Source organism: Alligator mississippiensis, chromosome 11 (genome assembly GCF_030867095.1).
Source record: "Alligator mississippiensis isolate rAllMis1 chromosome 11, rAllMis1, whole genome shotgun sequence".
Taxonomy (NCBI): Eukaryota; Metazoa; Chordata; order Crocodylia; family Alligatoridae; genus Alligator; species Alligator mississippiensis.
The window spans coordinates 66813815-66821182 of record NC_081834.1 but is presented as its reverse complement, the minus strand read 5'-3'; the positions used below and the strand labels follow the sequence as shown (position 1 = coordinate 66821182).

At 43.8% G+C, this 7368-nt stretch overlaps 1 pseudogene; it reads left to right on the top strand.

Moving 5' to 3' along the window:
- Positions 1–4249: 4249 nt before the first annotated feature.
- LOC132243786 (olfactory receptor 14C36-like) lies at positions 4250–5320 on the top strand (annotated as a pseudogene).
- The last annotated feature ends 2048 nt before the right edge of the window (positions 5321–7368 follow it).

Here is a 7368-nt window from a genome sequence, read left to right as displayed (position 1 = left end):
ACCCATATGATCAATCAACCACTGATGGCTCAATAACCTGTAAATCAATACAGCTACCAAATATTATTGTGTGGGATTGCTCTCTAATAGGAGGACATTGTCATAAAAATGGCACACCCATACTAACAACAAATGTTTGGGGTAGACCTAGTCCTGTGGGGGGCTGGGGTCATCACATGTCTGACTTTCTTTACAATGACCAGTATAATGAAAATTAAAAAAACCTTACCCAGCTGGATGGCCTTAAAGGGAACCTATTGGGTATGTGGTACAAAAGCTTACCACCAGCTACCACCTGGCTGGTTTAGGTCTTGCTATTTAGCTTGGTTAACTCCAGCAGTAAAAATAACCAAGTTCTTACCCCAAGGTCACCTCAGAAATCGGAGGGAAAGCCCTGACCAGTCAGGTCAAGAACAAGCTGCTCAAGCTACTTTAGAGACATATAAGAATCCCTTAACAGTAGGAAAGCTGATCGGATGTTCAGTAGTGGGGATAATTCCACTTATAACTGGCCCCCCTATTTCCTGTGTGGGAAGATATACCCTGCGACTACAAGCGGTGGTTGAAGTATTAGCCCTAGAAACCGAAACTGCCATAACCAGTTTAGGAAATGCCATAAAGACTGTAGCACAAAACCAGAACAATCTACAAGAGATGGTTATACAAAACCGATTGGCTGTTGATTACATATTAGCATCTGAAGGGGGTGCCTGTACTGTAATAGGGCAGGAATGGTGTACCTATGTAAATAGTACTTTTAAGTTAGTAAAAGCAAGTGAATGATGCCTTAGCTCACGCTGCCAGGGCTGCTGAAGTAGCCTTTGTTCCTAAAGATTCTTCGGCAGATTGGGTTGCTTGGTTAGATCCTAGAAGATTGTTTAAAGGGCTGCTAGGGAAGATAATGTCTGCATTATGCATGATTTTAATTTTAGGCTTAAGTGTATATGTAATAGCACAACTAATTTTATGTTGCATAAAATTGTGTGTAAAGAAGGCTGAACAAACTATCTCAACAATATCAAAAGAAACAGTAAAACAAATGAAGATAGAATTTAAGGAAAATGAGATAGAACAGGAGAAACTATGGACAGACCTGTGCCAGATAGAAATAGAGTGATCCTTCTTTTGAAGGATCAAAGCAGGGAATAAAGGGGAACAGAACGGAGTCAATCGCCATTATGTGTAAGCGAGCAGGTCACGTACACAGCTTAAGCTATGAGGAAGTCAAAGGGCATGACCCCAAACTGCTAGGCTAAGCACAAATTCGAACAATTCTAATTTAGTAAAAACAGGATACAAGTATAGAAAGAGTGTGGCTATTAAATAGATTGATGCATCTGTTACTATGAATATGATGTCATACTTCCTATATCATACTTGCTATAAAATCAAGCTGCGTGCGAAGTAGAACAACAGAGAGTTTCCTCTCGGGGCAGTTGTCTGTTCAGAATGCATTCTTTAATAAATCAACTCTTTAAACTTATGTTGTTGTTCGTCTGAGCCTCCACCTAACGAACCTGGGGACAAGTTTTCCCCAACATATGGAGTCCATGAGTTTCTGTACCTAGGGGGCTGATGAAATGCTGTTCATAGGCCCAGCTCCGAAAAGTGGTTTGCACATTCAAACAAGCACCTAATCTCAGAACTGAAGCCAACTTCCTACATCTCCAAACACAAAACCTGCCAACCATCTCCAGTACCCCACAAACTCCACACCAGAATCTGTCCAAGACAACAATACCCAGCTACCTGCGGGGGCGCATTCCTCACTAAAAAGACACTACCTCCAGTCTCTCAGGCCTGATCCTGAAAGGGAACACATTATAAACCACTTTTCACAGCCGGGCCTATGAACTTCACTTTATCAGTCTCATAGGTACAGAAACTCATGGACTCAATCTAGATTAAACAGTGGAGTTCTGGCACACCACTATACAGTAGTGTCTTGTGTAGATGTACCCACTGGGCCTTTTTTTAATGCACGGTAACCTTGACGTTAACCTACACTTTAAAAGAAAAAAAGCAAAAAAAAAAGCCCTGCACTCACCAGTTGCTGCCGCGGCTTTCACAGACTCTGGGGGCTCATGGCAAAGCCCCCCCCCCCCCCCACACACAGTGCAGGGTAGTGGGGGGCTGTGCAGATCACACCCCTGCCTGGCAGGAGCCAGTGAGTGGAGGTCTTTTTTTTTCCTTGTTTTTTCTTTTCTTTTTTTTTTTTTTTTTTTAATGTGCCGGGACTCTGGGACTGGGTGGGGCAGCCATTGATGGGGCTGGTAGAGTGGGAGGGGGATCGGGCTTGTTCAATTTGGAGATTCAGCCAATTTGGCAGCAGACAAATCTCTGAATCATAGTTGGCTGAATTGATTTGGGACAATGATTTGAATCACTGAATTGAAATCACTGTCCCCTGAATCCAAAGTGAATACTAGCCACTTTGCACAGGCCTACTGCTGATGATACATATCCTGGCCCAGAAGTAGGAAACAATAGATAAAAGATGATTAAACTAAAGAATCAAAATAAAACTTTTTTTTCCTTAGAAGACATGAATCCTGGAAGGCTTGTTTCTGATTCTTTGCTTCAGAGGTAAGCTGGGCTCTAGGGAATAAGTCCCAGAAGTCTTAAGAAGAGAAATGTGGATAAATCGTCTTCCTGCAGCATCAGTCCTTCCAAACCAGTGAAGTATACTGTCATCTGCAGAGAGAAACTGGTTTGGATCTACTTCTGTCAGGTCAGTCTTGGAGTGGAGACAGCTCCTACTAAGATATTTTGACTTGTGAAGATATGGTAGTGGCAGGGGAAAGGGAAATTAGATAGATCAGTAGAGGGAAAATAAGCAAGGACTCCTGGCACTGGAGGATCAGATCACAAGGTGAGAAAAACTTCACATTGCTGTAGGTTTATTATTTAAATTAACTGTGGTTGGTAAGAAGAGGGATGTGTGTGGAAATTAGATAGACCAGCAGAGGGAAAATCATGCAACATTCTTTGTGAAGTTTTTCTCAGTTTAAGATCGATCCTTCAGATTCTTTGCTTAAGTTTTTAATTGCAATTAAATATGGTTGGTTGGCAAGAAGGGCAGTGTGTGGGGTATTTAAGAACCTGAAAATGACATTGAAGTGGAAAGCTCTCAGCATTTTAATAGCAAGGTGTTCAAAATTCATTAGCTGGTCAAAGGAAAAAGAAAAGAAAGAAAGAAAAGAAAATTCTAAACCCCACAGCAGAGATTCAGTATTGCCCAGCAACACCGGGATTACAATCCCACCTCAGTCATTACATCCAGATTTTGTTGTTTTTCCAGAAAAAAAATGCCTGGAGGAGGGAGAACTCAGTAAGTCCTGCAGTTGATCCCCCTAAAATGCATTTTACATATCCGAGTGCCTCTCAAATTAGGGTTGGGGGACCCACCAAAGTGTGATGAGCAAATGCATAGTGAGAAGCATCCCTTCCCCAAAAGACCTTAAAGTTCTTGTACCCAAATGACAAAGATCAATGACACAAAGTGAAGGTGACAGAAGGATGGTATTGGCCTATCATGGCATAGAGATGACCATCCAGATGCAGATGGGGACCATATAAACTGGCTAATAACCACGTGGCAGGCAGAACTCGGTATAGATTCATTTCAGACAAGGTGACACTTAGGATGCTGTCTATGTTAATGCTGTATATAGCAGGGAAGAGGAAAGGGTGGTGTTAGCAGTTTGTTGACCAGCTTCTTATTGTAGTCACAAGTGCTGTGTTCAGTGTGTCTGATCTTTCTGTGACCTTTAAGTTTGCTGGGGTTCTTGCTTTTCCAGTTGTTGCTATTAGAAATCAAATACAAAATGCTGCACTCTGGTCTGCCAACTTGATGAAGGGAGATGGTTTCATAGTGAGATCTGAAATGAGGAGAATGAGAGCATGAAGCAGTTAAAAGCAAACCGTCTGAGATGTTGCAAAACTGATATTCATAAGTATAAACTTTGTTTTGTTCTGAAATACTCTCTCTTGTGATGTTTGGTTTTATACATACATATATGCCCACAGATAAGGAATTTGTGTCATTTCCTTAGACTCATAAAAACATATTCCCAGCAATAATACTTTCCACTGACAATTTTGCAGCACTTAAAGATAGACAGTACTGACAGCTTGTTCATGAGGTGTTTCCAACATGGGATTCCCTCCTGTTATTTTTGTAACTCTAATCCTGACCACTGTCCTTGTCCTTCCTTCACAGGCCTTGCACTATGCACTGAAGAGGGAAATGTCCAACCAAACCACTGTGACTGAGTTCCTGCTCCTGTGCTTTTCTGATATTTGGGAGCTCCAGATTTTACACTTTGTTATCTTTCTAGCAGCGTACCTGGCAGCCCTGATGGGGAATCTCCTCCTCATCACAATTGTAACTCTTAACTATGAGCTTCATTCCCCCATGTTCTCTTTCTTGATTAATTTGTCTCTTCTGGACCTTGGCTCTGTCTCAGTGACCGTGCCCAAATCCATGTCTAATTCCCTATTGAACATCAGGTCGATCTCCTACTCTGGATGTGTTGTCCAAGTGTTTTGTCTCATCTGCTTCTTGTCAGCAAATGTACCCTTTCTCACAGTTATGGCATATGACTGATATGTTGCCATCTGCAAGCCACTGCATTATGGGATAATAATGAACAGGAGAGCTTGCGTCCAGATGTCTGCCTGTACTTGGACTGCTGGTGTCATCTACTCTGCACTGCACACTGGGAACACTTTTACCATACCCTTCTGCCAATCAAATACCATCAACCAGTTCTTCTGTGAAATACCCCAGCTACTCAAGCTTTCCTGCCCTGGCACATACCTCAAAGAGCTCACAGCTCTTGCCTTTAGTGTGTGTTTAGCTTTAGGCTGTTTTGTTTTCATCGTTGTGTCGTATGTTCAGATCTTCACCACAGTGTGGAGAATCCCCTCGGAGCAGGGCCGGCAGAAAGCCTTCTCCACCTGCATTCCTCACCTTATTGTGGTCTCCCTGTTTCTTTCCACTGCCAGCATTGCCTACTTGAAGCCCGTCTCTGACTCCCCGTCCCCTCTGGATCTCTTGGCAGCTCTTCTGTATTGTGTGGTGCCTCCATTGATGAATCCAGTCATCTACAGCATGAGGAACAAGGAGATTCAAACTGCCCTGAGGAAACTGCTCCAAAGGTTTTTAGGAATCGACTCCAGAAATAATAGGTCTATCATTCTTTCATTACTTCACTTTAGTAGTACATATATTTTTGGTGATGAATTGCTTTCATACTATCGTGTGAAACCTGCTTATAAAAATGAAGGTGGTGGGCTTAATTTTGTAGCATGCTAAGGACAATGATTCTTTATGCAGATCATTTTGCATTAAAACTGCTGAAGTGGAAAAGTATTATTTCATTCATCAATGTTTCTTTGTCCCACTCAAAATAAATCTCACCAATTGCAATGTCACAGAATTATAGAAAATCATAGTAATTAGCATTGGAAGGGACCAAAAGATGTAATCTAGTGCAGGGGTTCCCAAAGTTTTTATGCTACGACTCAGCTAACCATGGCTTGGCAAACCGTGGCCCAGCAGTCACAGAGGACTGCGGACAGATTTTCTGGCTGTCAGACAGGTAAGGATACCCCATCTTCAGGGCAGTGTTGCAGCAAACCCTGAGCTGCCGTGGGCCTAGCAGAAGGGGCCATGGCCTCTCCATCCAGCTGTGGTGGGCCACAGTTTGCCGGTCTGCGGCTACTTCCAGTCCGGCAGCCAACCATGTCGCAGACCAGCAACTGCTGCCCAGGGATTAAGAACCCCAATCTAGTTAAAGTCCCAAAATTATAGAGAATTGTAGAATTTCTTTTACTAATTGGTATAATTAGCTATTTGGATGGCAGAATATATAAAAATATCCAGATGAGGTGAAACTGGGATGAACTGCAAATATTTTATATCATAAGCATAGATATATATATAGATTGGGAAAATGGGCTAAAAACAACAGGGTGAAATGTAAAGAAATAAATGCAAGGTGCTGCACCTATGAAGCACTCATCAAAAGCCAAATACAGGTTGGGTTATAAATGGCGGGGTGACAGCAGTGTTGAACAGGATCTGGGGAGTCTGGAGGGTCACAGACTTAACATGAGGCAGCAACTTCATGTAGCTGCAAAAAAACTGAATGCAGTTTGGGGCTGCCACAACAGAGGTATTAGATTAAAACATGGGAAGTGATGGTTTCCACTCTCCATGGTGCTGGTTAGGCTTCATCTAAAGTATTTTGTGAAGGTCTGGGCTCCGCATTTTAAGAAGGAATATGGAGAAATTAGAGAGTTCAGAGATAGGTGAAAGAATGCTAAAGGGCTGGAAGGCAAGTCATGCAGGGAGAGGTTAAGAGAACTAGGCATGCTTAGCTTGCAGAAAAGGCAATTAAGGGGCAGATCATAACAATCTTTAGATATCTGAAAAGCTGGCAAGAAGAAGAGGGTGAACAACTATTCTCCCTTGCTGCATAGGGAAGGATATCAAGCTTCAGATTATAGCAAAGTAGAAGTAGATTAGACTTGGGGAAAAAAAAAAAAAAACACCCTTGTTTTTAGAATAGTGAGGAAGTGGAATAGACTTCTCGGGGAAGTTGTGGAGTCTCCGTCATTGGAGGTTTTCAGAACGAGACTGGAGAGGCACTCATCAGGGATGATTTAGGAGTGACATTCCTGCATTTGTACAGGGGCTTAGACCACATGCCCCTTGAGGCCCCTTCTAACCCTTCAATTTTATTGTTCTAATATAATAAAAGGCTTAGTCTGTCTGTTGGTCTGTCTGCAAAGCTTTTGCCCTACTGTGCATGTGCCAATTGGCTGGGCCAGCTGGGTGGCCAGGGGCAGGGCCAGCTGAGTTAAAATGTGACCCCTTTGCCATGCCACCTTCTCTTGCAGCCTCTGGCTCAGTGGCTCCCCCCACCCCACCTCCACAGAGGGAAAAAAAAAATAAAGATGACATGAGCACTTTACCTCAGCTGGCCCCACCATTTCTAAAGTGTGAGCCCCTCTGTCACGGTGGGGTTGGACCTGAAGGGTGGGGAGGAGGAGCAGTGGGGTCAGACCTGAACTAGGGTAGAGTGGGGACAAGGTCAGACCCAAAGAGCATGGGAGGGAGTGGGTGGGGCGGGGTCAGACCTGAACCAGGTGGGGGGGGCAGGGAGCAGTGTTGGCCCTGAAGTGGGGGGGGGGGGGCAAACCATGTTGGACGTGATTGGTGGCAGAGTGCGAGGGTTGGATGCTAATGGGGGGGGGAGGGAGGTGGGGCTGGGTTGGACACACACTGAGGGTGTTTGACGGCAGGGACTGGCCTGATCCAGGGGGATGGGGGAAACAAGATTGAACCCAAACCAGGAT